This window comes from Arachis ipaensis, chromosome B06 (assembly GCF_000816755.2).
Source record: "Arachis ipaensis cultivar K30076 chromosome B06, Araip1.1, whole genome shotgun sequence".
Taxonomy (NCBI): Eukaryota; Viridiplantae; Streptophyta; class Magnoliopsida; order Fabales; family Fabaceae; genus Arachis; species Arachis ipaensis.
In genome coordinates, this window is record NC_029790.2 from 114,145,418 (window position 1) to 114,152,904 (window position 7,487).

A 7,487-nucleotide genomic window follows, 5' to 3' on the forward strand; every position below is an offset into this window, starting at 1 on the left:
CCCCCATTGCTCCAGGCAAGTGATCCGGCATCTGCCTCAACCCGCAAGTTCTCGATCCATCTCTCAACCTGTACCAGAGACATCTTGTACATTGGCGCCGTCTGTGGAGACTTTGCAACGTTGTGGCGGCATGGCGGATAACCCAGAAGAGCAATCATCAAACTCAGATTTCTTGCGTGTAACTGAGAGCAAAAAGGAATAATGTTTTCTTAACTTGCATCACCTTTGCAGGTTTATGCACCCTTTCGCCCTACTCCAACGGCGAAATCCCAAAGGAATAATGTTTCCTTAACTTGCATCACCTTTGCAGGGATAACACACCTTCGCCCTACTCCAACGGCGAAATTCCAAAGGAATAATGTTTCCTTAACTTGCATCACCTTTGCATGTTTATGCACCCTTTCGCCCTACTCCAACGGCGAAATCCCAAAGGAATAATGTTTCCTTAACTTACATCACCTTTGCAACGATAACACACCTTCGCCCTATTCCAACGGCGAAATCCCAAAGAAACAATGTTACTTGCAATTACCTTCTTAGTGATAACACTCTTTATGAACCCTCGCCCTACTCCAACGGTGAAATTCCAAATCCTCTGAGCCCAAAGTCTCGCCTCCCTTTAGTAGGACACCTCCACCTCTTGGACCCTCTCATTCACCACTCCTTCATCCGTCTCTCCAAGCGCCATGGCCCCATCTTCTCCCTCTACTTCGGCTCCATGCCCACCGAGGTTGCTTCTTCTTTTGAACTCTTCAAGCTCTTCCTCCAAACCCACAAGGTCACCTCTTTCAACACTAGGTTCCAAACCTCTGTCATCCGCCGCCTCACCTGTGACAACTCTGTCGCCATGATCCCCTTCGGGCCTTACTGAAAATTCATAAGAAAGCTCATCATGAACGACCTCCTTAAATGCTACCACCGTGGCCAAGCTCAGACCTCTCAGGAGCCAATAGATCAAGAAAGTTCTCAAGGTTCTTGCATAGATACGGGGGACAGCCAAATCGTGGCGGCATGACGGAGAACCTCGAGGAGCAATCCTCCACCCGACACCCCAACTCAAACCCACAAAGCCCAACTCCCGAACTCCAAGATAACACTCCTCCCACCCATGGGAGGATAATAAACGCGGCACATCGCCAACCAACCCCAACCCAGCAACAACCAAGAGAGGACAACCGTCCTTCCACTGAAGCCCGGCCACCCGATGGCCTGGGAGAGAAGGCGGTCCAGATAATCCAAGAGTTGTGCCTCAGGGTGCAAAACCTCAAAGGCCGAGTCACACCCAAAGAACGGTACCACCCGGAGCATACAAGCCAAGCGACCTCCAGGACCTAATCTCATCACGATACCAGGAACACCAGGCCCCCTGAGCAACAACACTGCAAACAGCATGATCGCAGCGTTTCCCTAGACCCGAAACACCGACGCGGAGAAGACGACCGACGGCACCATCGGGAGGCCAAACGAGCAGGAAACATGCACGTGATAATGGAAGCCATCCCGTTCATAGAAAAATCCTTGAGAGCCAAACTCCTGAAGGACTTCAACAAGCCCACTAACATGAAATAGGACGGGACCAACGATCCCCGGGAACACCTAACGGCCTTCGAGGCCAGGATGAACTTGGAAGGAGCCGCCGACATGATCCGGTGTAAAGCCTTCTCGATAACCTTAGCTGGCCCTGCGATCAAATGGTTCAACGCCCTCCCAAACGGGTCCATAGCCAGCTTCCACGATATCACCAGAAAGTTCATGGCCCAGTTCACTATCAAAATCACCAAAGCTAAACACCCCATTAGCTTGCTCGGAATTACCCAAAGACAAGACGAATCTACGAGAAAATACCTGACGGTCGACGGACTCACGGACTCAGTCGCGAGCCTCTGCCTGACCAATGGACTTATGAATGAGGACTTCTGAAAGTATCTCACCGCGAAGCCAGTCTAGACTATGCACGAGATTCAGAGCGTCGCTAAGGATTACATAAACGATGAGGAGGTGAGCTAAGTCGTGGCGGCCAATAAACGGCAGAACGGCGGTACGGCACCTCGCCAAATCACCCCACCAAGAGAAAACCAAAAGGAACATTCCAAACCGACAAATGCTCAAATTACACCCTCTTGTTAGCTCCCATCACCAAGATCTACCACCAAATAGCTGACCGAGGCATCCTTCCGAAGGCCCGACCACTTAAAGAAAGAATGGGCGGCAACAAGAATTTATATTGTGACTACCACCGAGGATACGGGCACAGAACACAGCACTGCATCGACTTAAAAGACGCTCTGGAGCAAGCCATACGAGACGGCAAGCTCTCCGAGTTTGCCAAGATCATCAGGGAGTCGAAGCTCACAGAAAGAGACAGATCACCAGAGAGGGAAGGACGCAACCCAATGATACAAAGACAAGCCCCTCCGGAAAGTCCGGAAACAGACCCGACCATAGTCGTCAACGTCATAACAAGCAAGGATAAGCCGGAAAAGTCGAAATCGGCACTAAAAAAGAACCTCAAGGTCCTGGCAGTCAGAAACCAAACCCCGACAATCATCACCAATAATGCGATAACATTCTCCCCCGAGGACTGCCAATATGGCACCTCGGCGAAAGATGCCCCCTTCGTTATCTCCGCAAAGATAGGAACTGAGCTGGTCAGAAGAATACTACTCGACACATGAGCAGATTCCAACATCCTCTTCAGGGGATCCTTCGACAAACTCGGGCTCCGAAACAAAAACCTACAAACCCACCATAATGGGGTAACTGGGCTCGGGAATAACTTCCTTCAACTGGACGGCACCATCACACTTCCCCTCACCATCGGAGCTGGAAACCAAAGAAAGACCATCCTCTCCGAATTTGTCATCCTCAAGAACTCCACCACCTACAAACATCATCCTCGGGAGAAAGACCATTAACAACCTCTCGGCGGTCATCTTCACCAAATTCTTACTCATGAAGTTCCAAGCCGATGACGGCACTATCGGCACAATACACAGAGACCAGAAAGTCGCGGTAGAGTGTGAGAACACCAGCTCGACCCTCCGCAAGAGATCCCGAGATGCGGTAGGCATCTTCCTCACCGACCTCGATGCACGCCAAGACCAAAGTCCGCACAGAACCGTGCGAGGAAACGACAAAGAGGCAGAGTGGGACCTTGCAGACAAGGTCAGGAGCATAGCACACCTACGGGAGCTAGCCCTAAAACAAAGAATAAGTCTAAGGTACAATGGCAGCACGGTACGATGAGACTTTGGACCAGGAGATCTCGTCTTACGACAAAACGATATCGGTCCACCCACTCCCAGAGAAGGGATGCTCACGCCCAACTGGGAGGGTCCCTACCAAATTAGGACGGTAATCGAAAAAAGAGCCTACATGCTCGAAAGACTAGACGGGACCAAGCTTCTAAGATCCTGAAATTTCACCAACTTACGGTGCTACTATATGTAGAAACATCCTTCCAAAGCAACAAGATTGAGGTCGTTTAAGACTATCTCTTTACCCTTTATATTTTGCCTTTTTAACTTGCATTTATTGCTTAAGTCGTTTAATCGTATATTTTCTTACTGGGCACTCTTTCCTACCCACATTGGGAGGTTTTAACGAGGCCCAAACCATAAATGAAATTCATTTTCTCAAAAGCATTGCCCCGTCCGACGGCACAAACCAAACACGGCTACACGAGAATCGATTACCCCGAGGCTAACAAAACGGATATCCAAATAAGTAAACGGCTACACGGGAATCGATCACCCCGAGGCCAACAAAACGAGGCCAACAAAACGGATATCCAAATAAGTAAACGGCTACACGGGAATCGATCACCCCGATGCCAAACAAAAAAATATCCAAATAAGCAAACGGCTACACGAGAATCGATTACCCCGAGGCCAACAAAACGGATATCCAAATAATAAAACGGATATCCAAATAAGTGAAAAGGCTACCCGGGAATCGATCACCCAGAAGCCAACAAACGGATATCCGAATAACAAAATGGATATCCAAACGGTTACACGAGAATCGATTACCCACGGATATCCAAATAAGTGAACGGCTACCCGGGAATCGATCACCCCAAAGCCAATAAAACAGATATCCAAATAATAGAACGGATATCCGAATAACAAAACGAATATCCAAATAAGTAAACGGCTACACGGGAATCGATTACCCGAGGCCAACAAAAACGAATATCCAAATAATAGAATGGATATCCGAATAACAAAACAGATATCCAAATAAGCAAACGGCTACACGGGAATCGATTACCCCGAGGCCAACAAAACGGATATCCAAATAATAAAACGGATATCCAAATAAGTGAAAAGGCTACCTGGGAATCGATCACCCAGAAGCCAACAAACGGATATCCGAATAACAAAACAGATATCCAAACAGCTACACGGGAATCGATTACCCACGGATATCCAAATAAGTGAACGGCTACCCGGGAATCGATCACCCCGAAGCCAATAAAACAGATATCCAAATAACAGAACAGATATCCGAATAACAAAATGGAAATCCAAATAAGCTAAATAAACAAAGTCTTGAAATCGGCCCACCAAAAGGCCTAAAATAAGTTCACAATAAACGGCCTAGAAAAGGCCACACAAAACAAGCATGAGCTGACGGTCTTCCAACTCGCGGAAAATCGGACTGACCAACATCCCGCCAATCAGTGCAGGATGACGTCACGCCTTTTCTAGGCTCCTCACAGTCTCCCGAACTATAGAGAATTGGACTCTCCAAACAACTTAGCATTGAGACCAAGTAAGCATGCTCTCATGCTCTAGGGGCAACTGTTCCAGACCCGATCTCCGGGTCCTTCCTCGGAACGGTCATCAAACCCGGCATGTGATGAGACGCACAAAAACGCGGTCCTCGCCTGACCATGAAACGGCTAGAAACTCCCCAAATTCTCGACCTTGATCGGAAAAATCAAACAACGATCTCCTTGTCAAACCACAACGGCGAGGAAAAGGTTCCTCCAGCGATGAGACCGAGCACCCTCTCTCTCTCACTCCGGGGGCAACTGTTACGGATCCGGCCCACGGATCCTACACCTGGAACGGTTCCCGAACCCGGTAACCAGGGTCTGACCCGCTTCGCCCTTCCAGAAGGCCCGGAACCAGCCCACTAGAGCTCCTAACCAACTTTCGAATTCAAACGTCTCCCTTATCTTAGCCAAATAAGATAAGATAAGATAATTCAAACGTTTCCCTTATCTTAGCCAAATAAGATAAGATAAGATATTCACCATCACCTATAAATAGAGGACCCAGGTCCCTCCAGGTATTCATTCATTCCTCACACCTTATACCTCTCAGATCCATTCTGACTTGAGCGTCGGAGTGTCTTTGCAGGTACCTCCCCCCATTGCTCCAGTCAAGTGATTCGGCATCTGCCTCAACCCGCAAGTTCTCGATCCATCTCTCAACCCGTACCAGAGACATCTTGTACAAATTTAAACAAGATGCATTTATATGTTATGTTGTTTAATGTATTATATGTATTTTTTCTTAAAAAAAATAATTAAAATTTTTTATAAGAATGTAGAGACATGGAAATAAGGATCCCTGTGAGAACTGTAAAAAAACGAAAAATGAAAAAATAGGGTTCAGCTCGCCAAAAACAAAAAGGGGAAATTTTGGAGTTGGAGGACGGGAAGCGGAGAGGCCTCCCCCGTCCCTACATCCCTAATAACAACTAATGGAACATTAAATATCCCAAAAAAAAAAAAAGAATAATATTCGTCTTAATAAGAAATAATTTATACAGCTGGCATGCCCATTCCTAAGACAAACTCTGCAGTCTTGGATAAGTTTGTTCAGCATTATTAAAAGGTAGAATGGGTGGTTGATATAAGTAAGTAGAGAGAAGAGTGCCCTGTGGACACAGGTTATCTTGTATGCATAATGAAGGCTAAACTTGTTGGTTAGAAACAAATTTTATTAAATTAAATTAAGCGTACATACTTATTAGAATGTGTATGTATTATAAGCCTACCATTTCCAATTTCTACGGTCACCGTTATCTCTTAAGTCTTTCAATTTCTTAAGTCTTATTAATAAGGAGTCCAAAGTTCATAATTAACTATATATACTAAGTCACCCTTTCTTTTATAGAAGGGGCCTACCATATTCTACCAACCTCTAATCCATTATTTATTGTTAATATTATATTACTGTGAAAGTCGTTATCCCTAATAATTGAAGCGCTAGTACTTGACTTTTACCACCCGTTCCTCTTGTAATTTCTTTTCCAGGATATTTTTTAATTTGGTAAATTAAAAATTAATTTGTTATAATTGAAATTTTATTTAAAAAATTATTATTGGTCAATAAATTACTGTACATATAAAATAAAATGGATATCAAATTCCGATATTTATTTAAATGAATTAATAAATTAATTATTAAATCAATTTAAAATTAATTAATTTTTTTAATTAACTTTTTAAAATGAATACCTTCGCTTATTGTGAAAGGAATAAGATAAAAATTGAAAAAAGATTTAGTTTAGAGATAGCTCCCTCTTAAGTAAGCACTTTGACGATAGAGGGTATAAGCTAAGTTAAATACTTCTTTAAAAATAAAAGGTTACAAAAAATCATCAAAGATACACACAACGTTAAAAATTATAATTTTTAATTGTTGGTTTAATTTTTAACAAGCTCATTAAATAACATAACATTCTATGGCTTTTCTTTTTAAATAATATTGATTGGTGTTAAATTTTATTTTTTATTTAGATAGTTCGATATTAAATATTATTTGAAACCTCTATTTTTATATGATTCTTGTTATAAATACTTGCAAATAATATTTGATAGAATTTTGAAAATGATAAAATAATGAATAGATTAAGGAGTGCATATATTCAAAAAGAGGACCGGGGAAATATTATAATGATATACAAAATAAAAAAAATGATGACATAAAGCAAATAAATTTATTATATAAACAAGAGTACCTGTGAATAAATAAAAGAATAGCTATACTCAATTAAAATTTAATTTTGTTAAAATAACTTTATTTAAGATATGGCAATTTAGAAAATAAAAGATTACTTAATGTTATAAAAAAAAGTGTGAATAGACCAAAAATAGAGGTGCCAGTTACTTCAATTGATATATAACAATAATTATTAATGATGTAGGGCCTTGCCAATTTAACAAGATGTGTGTAGCGAATATAAAATTTTCAGAGTTAGATATATATTGAGGTGAAAGCATTCAAGGTGGTCTTGTAATATTCAGATGAGAGATTCGTTGTACTTGATATTCTATTACACTTCTCTTTGGTGGCACTCCACATTATTACACTTAATCCATTTGCCGGTTTAGAATCCTCTCTACTCATCTTCGGTTGGCCATCTACGGCTCATTACGGATTATCTGTGGAAATAATGTGTGTGCCTAATGACTACCAGACCCTTTAAAATGGACTAAATCCGTCATATCAACTCATTTATCAGTTTTT